At 44.5% G+C, this 21907-nt stretch overlaps 1 protein-coding gene and 1 non-coding gene across 7 annotated transcripts in view; one reads left to right on the top strand and one right to left on the bottom strand.

Moving 5' to 3' along the window:
* Positions 1-21907, top strand: part of RC3H1 (ring finger and CCCH-type domains 1) — a 104071-nt gene that overhangs the window by 28120 nt on the left and 54044 nt on the right. The window contains exon 1 of one of the 6 annotated variants that reach the window (XM_054036958.1): positions 16362-16373. The exons of the other annotated variants lie outside the window; for them this stretch is intronic. The gene's annotated coding sequence lies outside the window, so the exon portion shown is untranslated. Of the gene's footprint in view, positions 1-16361; positions 16374-21907 lie in introns of those variants that run through there. 6 annotated transcript variants of the gene reach the window in all.
* On the bottom strand, positions 13468-13571 carry LOC128842627 (U6 spliceosomal RNA). The gene has a single exon (XR_008446051.1). It is a non-coding gene; the product is annotated as a U6 spliceosomal RNA (small nuclear RNA).

Raw genomic sequence — 21907 nt, 5'->3', positions numbered from 1 at the left:
AAGGCTGAGGCAAATCACCTGGCCGCTGATTACGCACAGCCAGACACCAGGGCGATTAGAAGAGCACACCAGGAAGCGCTGCGCGTCAGAGAAGCTTTGAAAACCAGTTTAATGACTGGCCAGCCTACAGTGTGAAGTTTTTTGGTTTCTCCTTCATGAAAACCCGCCCCCTTTATTGACTCATTCTCTGTAAGGAACCCACCCTCCCCCTTCCCCCAGCTTGCTTTCAAAAGAAATAAAGTCACTATCATTTAAAAATCATGTAATCTTTATTAATTGATTATAAACATAGGGAGAGAACCGACAAGGTAATCTGGGTGAGATTTGGGAGGAGGATAGGAGGGAAGTAAAAGGCTACTGAAAAAATCCAATATAATGACAGCCTTTTGGTTGGGCTGTCCACTGGGGTGGAGTGGGAGGGTGCACGGAGCCTTTCCCCCCCTTTCCCCCCTGTGTTCTTACACGTCTGGGTGAGGAGGATATGGAACATCGTGAGGGGGGAGGGAGGTTATGTAGCAGCAGTCTGTTATCCTGCTGCCGTTCCTGAAACTCCACCAGAGGCCGGAGCATGTCCGTTTGATCATGCAGCAGCCCCAGCGATGCAGCCTGCCACCTCTCATCTCGAGCGTCCCTCATGACCTCACTTTCATTGGCATCTTTCCTAAATTTAGATACCGTGTCCTTCCACTCATTCAGATGAGCTCTTTCATTGCGGGTGCATTCCATTATTTCCGTGAACATCTTGTCTCGCGTCCTTTCTCCGCCGCTTATCTGAGAGAGCCTTTGGGACGGAGGAGGGAGGCTTGAAAAATTTGCAGCTGCTGGAGGGAGGGTTGAAAAAAAGGAGAGAAGTTTTTAAAATGATACATTTTTACAGAACAATGCTTATACTCTTTCATAGTGAACAACACTATTCACATTACATAGCACATGTGATTTCAAGGTCGCATTTTCCATCTTAATATTGAGTGCCTGTGGCTTTGGTGTTAGAGATCACAGACCTAGGTCCGGGCAACAGAATTCAGCTTGCATGAGGCCATGATAAGCCATTGTCTTTCGACTTCTGTGTCCTCCTTTCCCACATACCAAGCAAAGCCCGTTGACTGCTGTGGTTTTCCTGTTAACCTTCAGCAGCAGAAAACAAACTAGCCCCCCCATCCAATTCTCTGGGATGATCGCTTTATCCCTCCCCCCACCGTGTGGATGGTATCAGGGAAGATCCTTGCAGAAACCAAACTACCCCCCCCCCCCTGCCCCCTTCTCCCGCCATGAAGTAAGATCCCTGCTAGCCAAGCGCGAGAAGCTCAGGGCCAATTCCTTTCTTCCTCCTCCTCCACTCCCCCCCCCCAACCCCCCCGCACTTGGCTAATTGCAGGGAAGGATTTATTTTCAGCCACAGGCAAACAGCCCAGTAGGAACGGCTACCTCTGTCCCCTTAATTAAATTCCCATATTTCAACCAGGTTACCATGAGAGATATCACTCTCCTGAGGATTACACAGCGAGATAAAGAAAGGATGTTGCTTGAATGCCAGCAAACACCGGGACCATACGCTGCCAGGCTTTGTAATGCAACGATACCAGATTACTTGCTGCAAGCATGGCGTGGTCAAGTGTTCTACCATGGAGGACGGAATAAGGCTGCACTGCCCAGAAACCTTGTGGCAAAGCTTTTGGAGTATCTTCGTGGAGATGACCCTGGAGGATTTCCGCTCCATCCCCAGACATGTTAACAGACTTTTCCAGTAGCTGTACTGGCCGCGAATGCATCCCAAGTCCTCAGGGCAAAGTAATCCTTAAACGCTTGTTTTAAAAGCAAGTTTTATATTTTAAAAGATTAAACTCACCTGAGGTCCCTTTCATGGGGTCATGGTCTTGGATATTAGGTTGGGAGGGTACTTCAGTCAGGCTGAGAAAAAGATCCTGGCTGTTGGGGAGAACGGAGTGCTGGGTGCTCTCCGCAAGCTTGTCGTCGTCGTCCTCCTCCTCTTCCCCGTCCGCAGAATCCTCAGGTGTAGCTGATGAGATTATCCCCGCCTCGGAATCCACGGTTAGAGGTGGGGTAGAGGTGGCGGCCCCCGCTAGAACTGCATGCAGGTCGGCGTAGAAGCGGCATGTCCGCGGCTCTGACCCGGAGCGACCGTTTGCCTCCTTTTGTTTTTTGATAGGCTTGTCTGAGCTTCTTGACTTTCATGCGGCACTGATCTGAGTCCCTATTGTGGCCTCTCTCCATCATGCCCTTGGAGATTTTTTCAAAAGTTTTGGCATTTCGTCTTTTCAAACGTAGTTCTGCTAGCACTGAATTCTCTCCCCATACAGCGATCAGATCCAGTACCTCCCGTACAGTCCATGCTGGTGCTTTTTTTTCGATTATCGGCCTGCATGGTTACCTGTGCTGATGAGCTGAGCTATCTATGGTCACCTGTGCTCTCCACGCTGGGCAAACAGGAAATGAAATTCAAATGTTCGCGGGGCTTTTCCTGTCTACCTGGCCAGTGCATCTGAGTTCAGTTTGCTGTCCAGAGCGGTCACTGGTGCACTGTGGGACAGCTCCCGGAGTCCAATACCATTGAATTGCGGCCATACTAACCCTAATTCGAAATGACAATATCGATTTTGGCACTACTCCGCTCATTGGGGTGGAGTACAGAAATCGATTTAAAGAGCCCTTTATTTCGAAATAAATGGCTTCGTTGTGTGGACGGGTGCAGGGTTAATTCGATTTAACGCTGCTAAATCCGAATTAAAGTCCTAGTGTAGACCAGGCCTAACAGAAGTATTGGGAGCATAAGCTTTCGTGGGTAAGAACCTCACTTCTTCAGATGCAAGACTTCTTACCCACGAAAGCTTATGCTCCCAATACTTCTGTTAGTCTTAAAGGTGCCACAGGACCCTCTGTTGCTTCTCTGGTCTTGTGTACATTGTGTATTTTTTGCACTTGTGTAACTAACACTGTAACAAATTCCTAACTTATGTGTTCAGCACAGATGTGGTTTTCCTCTGTTTCAAATCAGGATAATTCACCGTGGTGTAAATTACTTTTGGGACATAGGTTGTGGTTTGGGGATTTCCTAATGCCACCAACATCAGAGGAAACACCATCCAAAAATCAAGCAGAAAAGCATGTGCATTTATTCCCTCAAGATAATGCTCTTTTATCACAGATAAGGATAGTTTTGCCTGAGGGGTATGTCTACACTTGCAGAGTTTTTGCGCTGTAAGTTTCACTGGTGATAGGGAACCAGACTTCCTCAGGCGTCAGTGTTTGTTTAGAGCGGAAGCAGCACTTCCATCCCCGATGAGAGCAGCGCTCTAGGGCAGCTATCCCACAGTGCAGCTCTCCATTTTGACGATGGGTCTAGTGGGAAGGGCAGGGGGTGATTGCGGGTCCCTGTACAGCTTCCTCTCCCCAAACACTGATCAGCTGCAGTAGCTCAGCATTGCTCCAAGCAGGGGATCGTTTGCTCCGTGGAGCAGGCGTTGTCACCTGGCCAGATAAGTGAGAACTTGCCAAGAAAACAGGAAGGGTTGTTTCAACGTTCCCAGGGCTTTACAGGGGTGGATGTCTGTTTACGTGGCATCAGAGCAGTGGAGCTGCTGGCCAGAGTGGTCACCTAGGCACTGTGGGATATCCTCAGGAGGCTAAAAGCTGTGTAAACAGGAAGAATGTGTCTTCACTTGCACATCACCGCAAAAGCATCACCAGTAAGAGCTGTATGCCTGTACGTCTGGTGAAGGTGGTTTTCTTTTTGCGGTGAAACTTCTGAGTTTCACCGCAAAAAGTTATTGACAAGTGTAGACGCTCGCACAGTTTTTGTACAAAAAAGGGACTTTCCGCTTTAAATGGCAAGTGTAGACGTGCCCTTACAAGCTTACAGAGGCACACCCCTGAGTGACACAAGTTTTGCCAACATAAGTACTAGTGTAGAATGGCCATAATCTGAGCAACTTCTCCCACAAAATACCTAGAGCTTTTCCTCACAATGGTAGAGACTTGAATTAGCAACTAAGGGATCTGCTGAGCAATATTGTTCAGATCTAGTAGTGAAGATAAAACCTCTTGGTTTTTTTCCCCCCTAATAGCTATGGCATAAACTTTTTTTTTTTAAGTAAATAAAAGGGAGAAAATCAAACCCTTGCTGCAGTCTGATTCCTTAATTCCTAATGAATCATTAGGCCATCTTTTTATTATAAATCAAAATCCCCTTGTTTAAAAGGGATGCTTTAATTTTGCATGCTCTGTAGATCAGCCACAAACACAATTCTGCCGTACAACAAATGTATTCTCTGTTTCTTTTCTTAGGCCTTGTCTACACTGCCACTTACAGGGCTGAAACTTTCTTCGCTCAGGGGTGTGAAAAAACACCCCCCACAGCAGTGCACGTTTCAGTGCTGTAAAGTGGCAGTGTAGATAGTGCTACAGCGCTGCGAGTCATTCCCCTCATGGAGGTGGTTTTATTACAGAGCTGGGAAAACTCTCTCCCAGTGCTGGACCCGCGACTACATAGCCAAGTTAAAGCGCTGCCACGGCAGCGCTTTAACATCAGCTGTGTAGACATATCCTTAATGTTTTCCAGTTTTCACTTTCAGAAGTAAGGTCTAGGCTGTTGTGAATAAGGTTATATTGACTTAAATATACATTACCATCTGCTTAAAAAATGTTGAGCTCACCGCAGCACGGCTTGCAGAATTCTGCATTTTTTATTAATAGATCTTTGTTGGTGCTCACAGTGTGAAATCCACATAACTCTTCTGAGTTCATCACTCCCCCCCCCCCCCCCCCCACTTTATGGCAGTGAATTCTCAGTACCAACTTTCTTTTGGCAAAACTTGTATTGGCTTACACCAAAAGTCATTGTTGTAAGCAGTAAGGGGGGGGGGGGGGGAGTTTATTGTTGAGCTAAGAACCAGAGAATAGGAGCCTTGTAAAGCTCATCCGCTTTCAACAGTTTTGTGTTGAGAGAACAGTATAGACCTGCTGAGAACACGTTTTTCCCAAACCACAAAATCTGTCATTAATGAAACTATTTTTAAACAATTTAAGAACGACAAGCAAAATATTTAAATTTAATATGTCGCCAATATATTTTTAATAGATTATGATCACCTGTTTGCCTGGGTTGTTTTCAGGGTCTGTAATTTGAAGTTTAATAGGACTATGTATAGCTTAAAACTTCTGCTTAGTGTCCTTCACTCCCTCTCTTCATTCTTTTAAATCTAATTAAAAGGCCTGCATTTGGGAAACCAGTAACTTCTGTCTTACTCCAAAGTACAAGTTTGTCTACTATTTGAATCTGATGAATCTTCTTATACCTGTGCTAACTGATTCTTTTCCTTTAGAACAGATAGTAATTTCATTTTGTTTTGCATTTAAAAAAATCTGAGTCAGCATTCTTCCTTTTGTGGTTAAGTTCTAAAATGCCTGTTGTCAAATATCAATAGGTGGGTGAGTGGAAACCCTGAAACGAAAGCCTTTTGTTTCCATTTATGAAAACTGCACGAACAGTTGTTTGTAATGTTTTATAAACTCCTATGGGAGAAAGGGGGGATATATAGATATAAAAATAAATAAAATCTGAAGGGTAAATGGGACTAATGCGAAGTGGCACTCCATTTTAAAAAGACTATATATAGAGATTTAACCATATATGAAAAATCTCATTCTGAACTAGTGCCCTGCCCCAAGGTTAGTTCTGGTCTCTGGAACTGTGCTCTCTAGCATTGCTACAAATTAAATCACCAGGTGCCAGTAGTATTTAAAGCTAATGAAGCTCTATTACACATAGTCAGAAGTGCCTGAATTAACCTGCTTTTCAGCAAGTGTTTTCTGACCTCTCAATCCCACTGGATGACTGAAGAGTTCAGCCCTGCCTGTGTGGGAATTTAACACTGCTTAAGAGTGACTAGCAAGTTTTAGCCACATTATTCACTGTTTAAATTTTAGTGCAAATCCATGTTAAAGGGCATGGGGACCTCCTTGAGCACAGTGCTGGCTAACTTACGTTCCCTCTATGCAACAATTACAGTATAGTCAGGAGAGCCGGTTACTGCATTGTTCTAGTCCAGAGGTGGCCAACCTGAGCATGAGAAGGAGCCAGAATTTACCAATGTACATTGCCAAAGAGCCACAGTAATACGTCAGCAGCCCCCCATAAGATTCTCCCCCGCCACTCCCAGTGCCTCCCACCCACCAGCAGTGCCACTGATGAGCACCTCCCCACACCTCCGAATCAGCTGTCTCTTGGCATGCAGGAGGCTCAAAGGAGTAGTGGGAGGAGTGAGGGCATGGCAGGCTCTGGGTGGAGTGGGGGCAGGGCCTGTGGCAGAGCCAGGTGTTGAGCAGTGAGCACCCCCAGCACATTGGAAAGTTGGAGCCTATAGCTCCAGCCCCGGAGTCGGTGCCTATACAAGGAGCCGCCTATTAACTTCTGAAGAGCTGCATGTGGCTCCGGAGCCACAGGTTGGCCACCCCTGTTCTAGTCATCATGTCGATGGTACTGTAACTGCGTACCTTGATTTTGCATATGTCTAAGGCTTTTGCACAGCTTTAACCCAGTCCAAAGACCTTTTGTGTGATGATAGTTACTCTTGAGGGATTTCTGTGCCCCCAAAAAAATATTATGAGCACATTTTAAAATTCTGCAAATTTTGTCAATAAATAAATGTGGCACCAGCATGGCAGTGGGGAGCACAGGCTACTGGCTGCACTGAGGTGAAAGATCATACTGAAGCCCCCACCTCCCCCAGTACAGGGACTTGGCAGTGAGGCTGCACCTGACCCTGACAGAGTGCAAGGGCTGGGCCTGCCACAGAAACACCCCGGGGTGGGCAGGCTCAACACAATAGGATCCGAGTGTGGAGGGGCTTAGTGTGGGGGGATCCAGGTGTGGGGTGAGAGATTTCTGTGTGGGGCAATCTGGGTGCGGGCAGCTCAGTGGGAGATCTGAATGCGCAGGGGCTCGTTGGGGGATTCCAGGTGCAGGGGCAATGGGACTGTGCAGGGTATCCAGGTGAAGGTGGTTGGGCTTAGCGGGGGGCGGGAGGGGGAGTCTGGGAGTGCGGAGAGTGGGGATTGATGGGATGAGGGGTCCAGATGTAGCTGGTTGGGGGATCTGGGTGTGTGGGGGCTACTTGGGGGTCCAGGTGTAGGGGGGTCGGGCTTATCGGGATGAGGGTTGGATGGGCCTGTTTAACTGGGAGTCCTAGCTGCTGCCAAGGGGATGCCACATGCTGGGCTCCTGCTTCCTCCGCTTTCCTTCCACCTCTGCACGATTCCTCTATCCCCTTTTCTTTCCTATCTTCCCCCCGACATTACCCTCCTTCCTTCATTCCCTCTTCCACCCCCTCCTTCCTTCATTCCCTCTTTTTTTCCCCTCCTCATCCAGCCCCACCATGGGCACTCAGTGTTGCACAGATAACAGGAAGGCTCCCAACACACAGTAGGGGAGCACGACTGGCACTAGGACCCAGGAGACAACATTCAGCTGCAGAGTCAGCAGAGCTGAGACACAGCCTCCTTCAGATGGTCAGCTCTGTGCTTGCAGAAATGGGGGGATGGGGGACAGTGATATTTAACCTTGTGTGCCCCCATGCCTCGCCTCAGTTTGACTATTCCCCACCCCAAAACTGCACCCATGGTAGTCTTTACTGCTCCTACGTGGCTTCCCTTTGCTTCCCTGCTATTTTCTGCAGGGAAGCACAGAAATTTAGGGGGAGGGCGTTTTCCGCTGGCGCGCAGTCCTGCAGAATTCCCCCAGGAGTAGATAGTTTTCTAAACAGGTCACCTAACCAGGTTGTACTTGTATGGGAGATAGGAGCATTGGTTCAGAATATGCTGCAAAAAATAATTACGATAAACATCTGTGAAAATTCTGTTTTTTTCCTTTAACAGTCTCACTGTTGTCACTGGTGTAGCTACAGTGTAAGTGGCCTTGGTAGAAGTTATAGCTTAGACTGGCCCCTGGCATTTTAACTGTTGTTGTGTAACCACAGTCAGATCTGGTATAGACAACAGTGATTAAAATTCTGTAAGCTGCCTGTCTCCCCTCTATGCTAGCACTCCCACCATTGCTACTGCTTTTGGAGTGGCATCAGGGATGGTAAATGGGAAACTTTAAAGGCAAGGCGATGATGAATTGCCAGGCCATAATTTCCTTTGTTGCCACCATAGACAGAAGACTGTGCTGTAACCATGTTAAGCTAAAATACTGTTTCAAAATATAGTTATAGAATTGTCTACTGTTCATCCTGTCAAGAAGGAGGCATGCCTCATGGTTGGATTTACTTTACAAAAATTAAGTAGGTTTAATTAACACATGTAGGGAAAAGAGAATCACTAATGCTCCCACCTGAGCTACTATCAGTTTAGTGGGATTTTTTTGTAAAATTCTGTAGTGTAGACATAGCCTTTGTCTGCACTCATTGTGGAGTTTGCCTTTACTATCATTTAAAGGTGGTGTTAGGCAGTATAGATTTTAAGGCCTTCACTGGGGCAAAAAAGTATATTTTAACTCATTAAACTAACCTGTGTTACAATCCTGGTGAAGGCCACGTAGTTTTAGTTTCAACTAATTTTAGCTAGGGAGATAACTAACACATTAGCTATCTTGCTGTAAAATTCTAGTGGTGAGAAGTCTTTCAATGCTCTAGTTAGGAGAGGTCAACCATAGATGTTGACATTGTCTACTTACATCAGAGTAAAAATTTCCTGTGCCTTGTATTAACTAAGATTTTATAGCAAGATAGCTAATGCATGTTAGTTATAGTTTTAACCCATTTTAGCCGGTGAGATAACTGCCTCATCTTCACTAGAATTGTAACACAGATAAGATTAATTAACATGGGTTAAAAATACCCTTTTACCTAATGTAGACATAACCTAAACCCAGGTGAGGATGGTTGAGTGGAAGCCCTTGTTTGTATTAGAGTTTTAGCATGTTAGCTACGATTATCTAACAATACTTTTTTTTTAATTAAAAATTACTTCGGTAGTTAGGAAATTAATCAAGTGTCTTCATTGCTTATGATGACTAACTCTTGTGCTATGTCCCAGACAAAGAATTCTAAGTTCAGTGCTCAAAAGCACTCTCTTCCAAAATAAAATCTCCATTGCTCATCAATTTATTTTGTTAAAGTAACTTCTTTTTATAGCAGTTGTCTCTGATGGGCATCTATTTGGTTTTGACTTTTTTTTACTCGTATGTATTCATCTCAGTGTTTTCTAAAAGCATGGCTTGGTTTTTCAAGCCAAAGTTTTCACACTGCAGAACATTTAAAACATATTGGAAATAAAATGTTTGCTTCTATGCGTTTATGGTTTGCCTTGTTCCTCCTATTCCTTCTGTCTGAACTGCACACCAACAAAGAGTTATTGGGATCTTGGAGCATGTTTATGCTTCAATTAAAGACTCACAGCTTGCCCATGGCAGCTGACTTAGGATCGTAGGGCTAAGGCTAAGGGGCTGTTTAACTGCAGTTGTAGAGCGTTCCCTCTAAGCTGTGTGCCTGTGCAGACACACAGCACTCCAAGTGCAAGAATACTTGATTATTACAGCCACGCAGGTGTGCACATCCTCAGCGACAGTGGGAGGGCAGTGCTGTGGGGCGGGGCTGGAAAACAGCAGCTTGGGAGGGGGAAATCTAGCTGGAGGGGAACCGGGTGGCAGGGAGCCCCGGCACCCCAGCTCATGGGGAGGGAGCAGCAGTGGGGTACCTCTCCCCACAGCAGGTAGGCTCAGCACCAGGTGGGACCCCATCCCTGCCCCGGGACTCACGGGGCTGCTGCACAGCACCCTTCCCATCCTCCATCCCGGGCCGTGCTGTGTTGCCAGGATGGGGATGATCTTCTCTCCTGGGCCCCCCACCCCTTGAGAGCAGAGGCTTGTAAATGGCTGCGAAGTGGCTGGGAGTTCAGGGCAGAAACAAAGGGTACGTGAGACAAGCAGCTGAGCTGCCCGGCTGTGCTTAGTGCAGCTGCAACCCGAAGTGAGTAGCACCAGCAACTTCTGGGTCTGCTTCAAAGCACCAGGCAGGCATGTGATTGATGCACACAAGGGAACTCGAATTGGAAAACCTGGGCTCAGGGGTACCGGGGCTGGGGAGAGAGTGGGCACTTCTCTGGGCACAAAGGCATGGGTCTGATTCTGGGCTACTGATGCTATTTGCACTCTGTAGAAGTGGAGGGAGGGCACTGAAAGAGGTAGGCTGATTTTTTATTTATTTATTTTATTTATTTATTTTTAAAGCAAAATTTTAACAGCTAGAGAGCCGGGCTATTAGAGGGGTCCAGCGTGGGGCTGCAAGGACTAGGGTTGCCTTGAGGGAACAATTTGATGCTGAAAGCCACTAGTAATGTTTGGTGCTGTGTACGGGAGAAGTGCAGTGGTTCCAACGTTAGTAGGAATCTGTGCTTGCTACGCTGACTTGCAGTGCCTGTTGCTTTCCTGGGCTAAGGTATCTTTTACTTAATGCAATAATAAAGAATGTTTTCAAAGCCAAAAATGCAATTTATTTAAAAGAAAATTCATTTATTGAAGAGACACACAACTGCTTGGGAAACAGGGCAGGGGGTGGAGTGGGGAACGGTTCAATCACAGATTTACGTATGTCCTGTTCTCATGCTCAGCCTTCCTGGCTGGAGTGCTGTGCAGTGAGTGCTGCACTTCAGGCTGGCTAAAATGCATGGTGATGGGGGTTGAGTGCAGTGGGTGAGGGTCATAGTTTGCAGGACTGGGTGGGGAAGCTACAGCTGTGGAAGCCAGCTGGTGGTGATAACCCGGATGTTGGGGAAAGTGGGTTGGAGGTGACATGGGGGCACAAGGGAAAGAGTTTTGGGACAAGGGCTGCAGGGGAGGATGAGCACGGTGGTCCTCCGCCTGCCTGGCTACAAGCGCCTGGATCAAGTCCGCTTGGCGCTCCATAATGCTTATCAGCTGCTTCGTGCTTTGGTGCTGGCACTCTGCATTCTGCTGGTGGAACCTCCTTACCTCTCCCTCCACTCCTGCGCTTTTTGATTTTCATGAAGGGACTGCTGCATTACTTCATGCAGCATGTCGTCTTTGCTTCTATGTGGCCTCTTCCTAATTCTTTGGAGTCTTTCGGCCGGTGATAACACGTATGGCTCAGATCTCAAGGTTGCATCTGTAAAGGCAAAATGCAACGCTTAACAGAAGCAGCATTGTTAACACCAGACAGAGCAATGATTTGCCTGTACTTAAAGACGAGCACAGTCTACACAATAGCAGAATTTGCCCATCCCAAAGCGAGCATGCACAACCCACAGGAACCCCAAAATGATGAGTAAACACAGGGTGGATGGGAACTGATTTGTTTCACTGCTGTACTGTCCTTTGGGGTTCTGTGCCTTGGGGAGAGCCAAGAGCTGAACACTGTCCCCACATTTTCCACAGGAGTTCGTCCTGGAAAATATCTCACTGCTGAGGGTGACCTGGGAAGCAAGGGAAGGGCTTCTGCTACAATGTGGCTTCTGCCCTGGCCCCTCTGCAGCTTGCCTGTGTGCAGCAATGGTCCCCCCGCCCCTCACGGCACAGTGGCGCAGACATGTTAGCCTTACTGGGACAAAGACCTCAGTGGCTCTCCCATGAAACCTGCGCAAGCGCATTGCCCAAGTTCTGGATGAGACCTCTGAAGAGATCACTGAGGCCGCTTACCACAATGTGAGAGAGCACATCAGTGTCCTATTATGCATCTAGGCATGCAGGCAGCCCTTACCCTCCTCGCCCCAAGAGCCCGCACCGAATAACTTCCTTCCCAAAATAAAAGCCGCTTACCGGGCACGTCTTCTGGTGTTTGTCCTTCCCCAAGCACTGGCCACTGTGACTGGCTACCTTCCTCCTGGCTTGAGAACAGTTCCTGGCTGCATGCATTTAGGGATGCTGGGGTGTTTTACTCTTCCTGCCTTGTTGAACTGGGCTCTGAAGTGTCCATGGTGGTCGTCGGAGTGGAGGTGGGGTCACCCCCCAGTATTGCGTCCAGCTCTTTGTAGAAACGGCAGGTCGCGGGGGCAGCACCGGAGCAGTGGTTTGCCTTGCGGGCTTTGCGGTAGGCATTCCGCAGCTCCTTTACATTAACCCTGCACTGCAGTGCGTCCCGGTCATGGTCCCTTTCCATCATGTTCCTTGATATCTACCTGAAGGTATCGTAATTCCTGCAGCTGGAACTGGACAGCTTTCTCCCCCCAAACACTGATGAGGTCCAGTACTTCGCCATTGCTCCATACTGGGGATGCCTGGCATGGGGAGACATGGTCACCTGGAAAGATGCTCTGAGAGCACTCCACACCTTGCTGAGCAAGGGGATTTTCAAAATTCCCAGAGAATTTAAAGGGCGGGTCGGATGGTCACCTGAGGGCAGGTCAAAGTGATGACCAGAGTGGCTAGAATAGGCATTGTGGAACATTTCTGGAGGCCCATCAGAGCGCATTAACAGACCAGGGCATCCACACTAGTGCCGTGGCGCTCCAGCCAAGGCACACCAAGCATTATGCCTCTTGTGGAGGTGGATTACCAGGAGCGCTCCAGCCGCGGAGTCAGAGCGCTCTAAATGCCTTGCCAATGTGGACGCGTTGTAAGAGTGCATGGGGCTGCTTTAACGCGCTCTAACTTGCAAGTGTAGCCATGCCCTTAGCTGTGTTGACTTTGAACTGAGAGCTAGACATCCACAAGGAGATGTCAGTGAGAGAGGCACAGATTTTAATTTGGAGAGAAGGGAGACAGATCTGGTGTAGAATTGTACATCTGAGAGTCACCAGCATAAAGATGGTAGTTTAATGTGTTTTGTAAATGAGATTATCAAAAGTTAAGGTGTAGAGGGAAAAGAGAGGGAGCTTTATGGAACTCCCAGAGAAAGTTGGAGGGGCTATGAGGCAGATCCTCTTAGGGAGCAATTGGAGTTTGTAGCATGGCCTTATTTGCTTACCAATGTAGCTGTTAGTTTATTTTTTTTAAAAGTCAATTTTTTTTTATGTTTTCAATCTCACTCCTGAAATGAGTATAAATAATGAGAATTGGGGGCAGAGGAAGACTGCAATACTTCACACTCATATATAGGCCTCTTGAATTTGATGTAGCTGTGTAAAAAAAACAGAGGTCAAGGTTATTTTATTGTTGACTGGTTCTAGCAGTTTGTTAGCAAAATATTTATTAGAGAAACATTTTACTATAGATTTCAAGTTCTCTAGATTTAAAAAAAATTGAATGTGGCTGTTTCTGGGATGTCGGTTCTGTTTTCCAGAGAGAGTCTGAAAAAGTGGAGTTGGTGAAAAGCAAAATGCTCCATCATGATCTAGCTCAGGCATGGCTCTTCAAAAAGCCACTAGAGGATGGTAACTTAGGTTACAGGCCCAAGAGTAACAACGTGTAAATCTTGTGCTCCTTGAGTACAAAGAAGTTTTGATTAATTCTGGGGTTCTCTGCATTTCCACAAATAGGTAACTGATCTCTTTAGGATTAAAAATATACCGTGCTTCACAAATTTGTTTTATCCTTCTATAGGGCCTATGCTAATCTTCTCTTTATGTCCCATCTGAAGAATATATGCTGCCAAAGCAAGCATTACGAGGTCTTGGATGGGTTTTTTGCCAGTTTTCACAGACATCTCCATTCAGCCACTGTCTCATTGTCTATCCTATTGTGGTCTTGTAATTATATTATGATAGTGTTGTGATATCTGTGGTATCTCTATGATGTTACAAACAGGATTATGAATTCACTGCAGGATGAGGCTGATGGGAGAACTCACTGAAAAATGAAGTTTAAAAATAAATGGGAATTCAAAAAGTTACTGACATTAAATTGTCTTTTGTAGATAGGACTTGTTTGCATTTGTTGCAGTCTGAAATATGATGAAGAAATTACTGTGGAAACAAGATGTTTTTTAGGATTTCTTAAATTCAACTCTTTATTGACTGCTGTGCCAGTGTTGGTCAGAAATGGATGGTTAGATTATAGTACTGTACCAAACTGGTGATGGTAATTTTTTACGTTCTGCAGGAAAAGGGGCTCTTTCTTTTTGTTTTCTTTCTCCTTTAATATTAAATAGTAATTATTTCTAGAGAGTAAGGTGCAGGCTCTGGGAATAATTACAATATTTATTAGTAATAGTTTTCACACACTGCTTTTTATCCATAGGTCCAAAGCAGTTTTGAAAGTGTAAGAATCTAATTATCCCTATTTTACAGCTGCTTTTTTTAACTTGTGAACCTGCTGAAGGAAGTTAGAAGTTGAAGACATGCAAACGGGACGAGCTTGTCTGTCTCTCTCCATAATTGCCATCATTTCCAGGGTGATCAAATAGCAAATTACACTGGCTGAACTGTAAAACTCTTCCCTATCTTGGATTAGCTGCATGAGGCCCAGGGCAGACCTTACCAGTGCTGTAAGTCTGCACATGTGCACAAACCACTTTATTTGAGCAAATTATTCCTACCCTAGTGGGATGGAGGAGAGAGTCCCTTTATTTATTTATTTTATTTAATACCTGGGAGCCACCAGGATGTTCTGATGATAAAAACCATATAAGTATCTAGCTGAATAGGTGTGTATATATAAAATCAGTTTTAAATTGTTGAGCTGTCAGCATCTAGTTTTCAGACCTGCATTTTCCCCCATTGGAATTCAAATTTGGTTATATGTATTTTTAGACAACAGCTCTTCAAACTCCAACATCTACTTTTGGGGAGGACAGATGTTTTATTTACTGTTACTTCTGCTTTGGAAGGTTAATGGATGGAGTTCTTTTGACTATTGACCCATAGATCTAATATCTTTTCTCTGAAAAGGTGACTTTTTTTCTTTTTTCTTTTCAGCTACTTGGCTCCTCCCCACCCTCTTCGCCAACTTCAGCCCTAGTGCATAACTGCTAGTTAGAGGCCCATATACCTAAATTGCAGTTGCTTGGTAGGAAAATGTGTGCACAACAAGGTCTGCTGTTTTAGAGGTATGTGAAGACCCTCTAGTTGCAATGAAGGGATGTAGTTCTGGACATTTCCCTCACCTCTCCTAAACCATGTGCACTTAAGCTAGTGACATGTAGAATTTTTTTCAGGATAATGACCTGAGAATCTACTCTACGTTTTTTGTTGTTGTTGTTGTTGTTGTTTTTTTAAGGATTGCTCCTTTCTTTTAAATAAATGGTAGAAATACAGAGTCTCTACCATAAACTGTGAAGCTGTTATGGCCTGCTAAATTAACTCTTGTATACTTCATTGAAAATTTACTGACTGTTGGCTTTTAAAAATGTACAGTTCTTGTTTTATATCCTATAAAGAGAACTGTAGCTATTCTATATTAAAATGTACCCAACTTTTTTATATATATATATATATACACCACAACAGATGTATAAAGGATGTAAATGTTCTTCAGTTTTAACCTTTGGTGGCGAGGAATAGTCTTGTGGCTGAAGCACAGGTCTCGCAGGTTGGGAGGGGGAATGGAGTTCTAGTCCCAGCTTTTACCCAAGGTGTCTCATTTGAAGTCATTTAACCCATCTAAGCCTCTGGCTTCCCCACTTGTAAAAATAAATTGGTTCTTGCCTCTCAGGATGTTGTGAAGCTTAATTCATTAATGTCTGTAAGGTGCTCTGAGATCTCTGATAGGAGGTGCTGTGGCGGCGTAAGGGATTTTTTATGTTCTTAGAAACTAGGATGTTTCAAGTGCAGGCTAATGTCTTGTCCTTAACAGGTCTTTGTTTTTGCTAAAATATTTTATTGGCTACTAAACAAGTGACTTTTGTACATAATGCGGAGGTATGTGTCGAGAAGGGGATCTTTCTGACTTTCCCATTCCAGCTAATGGGAGTTGGTCTATAGAGGGGAGGAAGCCCTTCCTTGTATATTGCAGCCTTGATATGTAATTGAAGGTAAAGAAACTTCAGCCCTAACTTTGATTGGATTGTGTGAGTTGGAATTGGCATTCTGGTTTTGTACATGGTTTTATGGTTTCTTTTTTTAGCTTAAAAATGAAACATAAGTGTGCACAAACAACTCTGCATTGAATGAGAGTTTATCTAATACTCTGCAAATTGTATTTCATGTGATTTACTGTGCAGTATCCTTTTAAGGGTGGGGGAGAGGATTTTTTAGGCATAAACTACCTGGGTTTTGCGGCTTTTTCAGGACTTGCTTTTGTCACAGAACTCTGCCGCCTTTTAGGTAGGTGTGTGTGTGTCTATATATATATATATATATATAGAATGAGGAAGTGAAGCACTCAGAACGTGCAGTCATTTGATTAACACTGTGTGTACGACTAGTCCAGAGAGCTTTTTCCTCCCTTTCATTGGTCTTAAAATACAGTAACCACGCAGTAATATCCCAAGCATATTTGTGATGGTTATGGAGTTCCACAAGCGAAGGTAAGAATCTCTTCTCTTAGCATCTCCTCTTCGTATTCTTCTCCCACCTCCCCCACATCCAAAAATTGTTTGTGATCAGAAGTAAGCTTTCATTTTCAGATGCTATTCTGCAGAACTGGGTGTGGAAACATTGTGTAACATAATTTTCCCTTTTCATGAATGTTGCAGTTGGCTGCTCTGTGCGTTCTTAAAAAAGAAAAAGCTGCACAGTTTTGAACTGTATCTAAATAACCATTTTCTTCTGGCTGGTAAAGGAGTCAGGTAAAATATTTATAATTTCTCTTCACCCTTTAAAAGAAATGTAAGGTTTTTATAAGACTTTTTTAAAATGATCATGAGGGGAAGTGAGAGAAAATATTGCAGTGCATTCATAATACTTTTTACTAGATAGGCCAAACTCAGAACAGTTCTGTTAACGGTTAACTTATTTTAATGTAAAGTGCTGGTGAAAAGTGAGTCATTGACAGGCTTGTAGAATGAAGTCCTCTCACCTTGGGTCCTACATGACAGTAGCAGTGCAAGCTACCCCATATTGTTCTCCTACTACGTTGTAGCCTTGTCCTGGAGGGTCCAAAGACACTGGTTTATTCTGTAAGCTCCTTAAACCCTTGTTCTCTGTGTGCTTGTGGGGTCTGTCTGTCTGATAACTCTTTCCCACTGCGAACTGGCCTGAGACAAGCAATTCATTTTGCCTGAGCCACCAACTTGTATTTATTTTTAATAATCTTGAGTGTAGGAGGAATATAATAATTGAATAATCCAGAGGATCTGCTCCACCAACTAAGGGGAAGGTGTAGCAAAATTCATGGATTTTCCATCGGGTAGATTTATCAGAAGTTCCCACAACATGGGATGAATAAAGGCAACAGGAAACATACCTGGAAAATTATTCTTCAAGTGGATAGAAAATATAGTTTGACAACCTTATCATCTTCCCTTACCTATGCTACTGTTGAGGAATAGCAGTTTTCAAAGTTAATGCCATGTTATTAACTACTTGCAAAATACTAAATTAGAGTAGCCAGGAGCTGTGTCCATGTAAACCAATGAAATGTTAATTAGGATTTTTGTGGGGTACAGAGTTGGAGTTTGAACTGGCAGTGAATAAGAGTATTTCTCTCAGGTTGATTTGCAGGATCCTAGTTGAGCTTGGGGATTGAGCCTTATAGATAGAACCCCTGTATTTTGCAAATGTGAAATAAACCTTTATAAAATGAAACTCTGCTCAGGTTTGGCTCAGCCACCGCTCCATCATGAGGGGAGTGACTGGTTAAATTTGAGGGAGTGGCATTGTGACTTGGCACAGGGTCTCATTGCCCTTTGGGTTTGGCTGGCCACTTCTCCTTCATGATGGAGGGGCAGCAGGGCCAGACTTGAGTGTTGCTGCAACTTTGTGCACCAGGTTGCAATGCCCAGGCTGAGTTTCATCAGACAGGAGTTACAGCTGTCGGGTGAGTGTGGGGTGGGTTTTCTCTCCAGCCTCCTTCCCCTGGGTCTCCATTTCTCCCCAAGTTGGGGCAGGACCTATCCCCCCCCCTCCACCTTCAGGGTAAAAATCTCCCCCCATCAAACCACACACAACTATTTAAAAAAAAAAAAAAAAATTCCATGAGCTCTACTTATAGATCTCCAGTCTCACCTCATTCCTATTGTTGGAGTGGGGAATCAAGCCATGAATTGTTGAGGCATTCCATGGCCTCTAGCATCTGCTTATGTTTAAGGCAGGCCCCGAGCTATGATGAACAATCTTAGGTGGCAACATTTGTTAGTAAAGACTAGGAAGAACTATGATAAACTCTAGTAAAAAGTGGTAATTGGACAACATCAAAGCTGGTGAACTTCATGATAGATAGGAGCAAATTACTGTATACCAGAAGGAATAATTTGAAACAATTCATATCCAGTTGGCTTATGAATCTGTTGTAACCTCTTGGCAGTGGGGAAAAGATCCAAAAGTCTGCTCAGTGGCCAAAACTAAATAATTGAGATATTAGGTTATACTAAGGGTTAGACAAAAGTATTACACTGTTTATAGCTGCACTATGTACACTGGACAGGTGGTCTCACACCCTGAATACTTCATTAGGTTTTATTTGCTTCATTTTAAGAGACCCAGCAAAAATGGAATGGAAAAGATGGAAAAAAATGGAAAAGATTTAGGAGAAAGCAACAAAAATTATTGTAGAGACCATGGAGAATTCTCTCTAAAAGATCAAGATGATGATGATGATATTATTAAGACTAAGGAAAATTATTTAGCTTGGAAAGGAAAAGATTATCAAGATGCTGGACATGGTATATAAAGATTAAGCTCTTTGTAGCTGCAGATCATGAAAAAGTGAGTAGTAAGATCTGGAGGCACAGACAGGGAGCCCAGGAAGCTTGCTGTAAACTCTGTTTAACTTTCACTAAAGCTTTGAGTTAGTGATCAGAGTATAGAATAATATGGTTTGAGTGGAGGTACTGAATGGAAGTACTGAAATATTCAACGATCTCTTCATTCTGGGCTGTTTTTCTTTTCTTTTGTTTGAATCCAGTATCCCTAAGTAAATGTAGTTGTGGGGGTCCAAGGAATCTCCTGTCCTTCCATGCACCCACTTTCTCTTCTTATGAGGATTGCACCTGTTCTACTCTTGAATGCAATTTTACTTTTTAAACTCTGGTGTAGAAGCATGAAACTGACCAGAATTTCCTTCTATTCTGAGTTGGTTCTGCTTTTTCTGGTGCTGTACAGCAAGAGCTTTGGGCAAGAACATTAGCACAAGTATGATTCTAGTCAGGAGCCAGAGATGCAAAAAAGAAAGATGGTGTGAGGTGAGTCCATGAAGGAGGGACAGACGCACACGGGTGGGACCATGCTCATCAATAAAGTGACATTGCATCTGAGTTCATGAGCAAGTTTGGGGGCTGGCGGGGAAGAGGAGAGTAAAGCTCACTAATGTAACTTGCTAGGAATCACCTTGCCCCAAATGAAAGACCAGCAGATTGCCAAGTGAGCTACCTCTAGCTCTTCTCAGCTACTAAGAAGATCACTGATGTGTGGCCTTTCAGGGAAAGTAAAGTGAGTAGTCCTGGAAACCGCATGATGATAAGAATAACTCCATGCAGCCTGCACTAGCGCTCTAACTCTTGTATTTGGTGGAACATGAATTTCAGTCTGAAATCCATTTTGTAGTTTTTGATATGCAATGCTTAAAGTCTTTATCTCCTGCTATCACTATTCCGATTACTTGTGGTAAAGAAAGGCGAGACCAAAATAGAGCCTGAAGAGAAACTGGCAGAAATAAGATGTTGAGGATGTGGGTCGTGGGTGAAGAGAATGCATAAAATCCATATAGTGGAAGACTGAGAAAGAAGGGACTATACTGAGTTTTAGTAGGAAGTTTGTACAGTAATTCCTCGCTTAACGTTTTAGTTATGTTCCTGAAAAATGCGACTTTAAGCGAATCCAATTTCCCCATAAGAATTACTGTAGACGGGGGGGGGCGGGGGGGGGGGTTAGGTTCCAGGGAATTTTTTTGCCAGACAAAAGACATATACATATATACATACATACACAATAGTATAAGTTTTTTAAACAAACAGTTTAATACTGTACACAACAATGATTGTGAAGCTTGGTTGAGGTGGTGAAGTCAGAGGGGGGGATATTTCCCAGGGAATGCCTTACTGCTAAATGCACCTCATGAACTAGCACTTGGCTGAGCCCTAAAGGGTTAACATGCTGTTAATGGAGAGAGGGGAGACAGCATGGTAGAGAGAAACAGAGACACACCCTGTGTGTGTGAGAGAGAGAGAGAGAGAGATTGCCCCTTTAAGTACGCTGACCCCACTCTTAAGTACACTGCCTTTTTAAGTAGATCAGCAAGTTGAGACAGCAGCTACTACCAGCAAGCTCCCTCCGTTCTGAGCTCTGTCGTGTCCCCCGCCGTTCCCCCCCTCCCCCGCTCTGTGAAAATAAGGTACACTACAAGAGCAGGGGGAGGGGGACACCTCGACATTAGCCCCCTTCTTCCTCCTCCTGCACAGCAAGCAGGAGGAGGCTCCTGGAAGCAGCTCTAAAGCAGAGGGCAGGAGCAGCACATGGCAGTGGGGGGAGGGACCAGTGAGCTGCCCGGCAATTGATAGCCTGCTGGGCAGCTGCCGCACAGGGAACTTAGGGGAGCGGGGAGCTGATAGCAGGGCTGCCGGTCCACCTGGCTCCAAAACCCAACCAGCTAGCGCCAACGGGCTGCTCTTTCTGCAAGCAGTGGACAAAGCAGGCTGCCAAACAACGTTATAAGGGAGCATTGCGCAACTTTAAACGAGTGTGTTCTCTAATTGATCAGCAACATAACAACGTTAACTGGGGTGACTTTAAGTGAGGAGTTACTGTATATGAATATTTGTCAAGGGCTTCTGTGCATGTCCATTTACCAGATTTGTTGCCTCTGGCACTGAGCTGCACAATTGTGTAGACAAGGAATATCCTTGGTGGGTGAAAGTGCTGTGCTGACACAGTTGGCTCTGTAGAAGGGAATGCACCCCCAACCATCTTAATTCCTTTGTCATAGCGAGCTACAGAACAACCTGGTATTCACGAGCTAGTTATAGTGTTGTTTGTTTAATTATACTGTATTGTAAATGGGCCTTTCACCTTAGGTTAACTCTGAGGCTGTGGTAAGTCCCAAACTCCACATGAGGTTAAAAAGATGGGCATCTTCCTGAGCTATCTATTTCAAGATAGATACCCACATTAGCTGTCTTGTGTGCTTGAGAGAAACCAACATCATATCCCAGCGCATGATGTGCTGTGCCTTCACTCCCTGACAAGGAAGAATAGACATGTCCTTGGCTTTCTTCAACCTGCTGTTTCTATCACTCCTTTGGGAGTAAGAAGGCCAGTCTTTGTGCTGAGGTCTTCTGAAAAGAGACCCGAGACATGCCCTGTTGCTCCAGTCTTGGTGCTGCCCTTGATGTTATTGGGCCCAGGAAGTATCTCTCCAAGACAACAGTTGGCTGGGGTCAAGCTTCCCATCTGTCACCATCCAGTGTTGCAAGTTTCATCCCCAAAAAAGTCTCCCATATTGCGCCATTGGCACAAAAGGTTGTTCCATGTCATTAGAGTTGACAATGCTCTGTGCCATAAGTGAGATGCAAGACTCCTGAGTTCCTGTTGAACCAATTAAGCAGGGTGGATTGATTTAAATCAAAGCAATTTAAATCACCAATTTTAATAATGGTTTAAATCGGCAAGCAGAAAAACTTGTTTTAAAGCATCAATTTTAATCTTATTTTGCATTTGTACTTTAGTTATTTTCCGAGAAGCTGATTCTCATTGATTGTTAACCATTAAAACATGTTGATTTGCAACTAATTATAGCCTTTACACTAAATTTGGTGCTTTTTGCTATCCAGGAGGGTATGCTATATATGAACACATTTAAGCAATTATATAGCTTAATTTATATTTATTCAGATGCTTAATTTTTTTACAGTATTATCTTGGAAATTGGTGAAGGATGTACATGTATCTCTTTACTAGATACAATTTT

Source organism: Malaclemys terrapin, chromosome 8 (assembly GCF_027887155.1).
Source record: "Malaclemys terrapin pileata isolate rMalTer1 chromosome 8, rMalTer1.hap1, whole genome shotgun sequence".
NCBI lineage: Eukaryota > Metazoa > Chordata > Testudines > Emydidae > Malaclemys > Malaclemys terrapin.
This window is presented reverse-complemented; position numbering and strand designations above follow the sequence as displayed.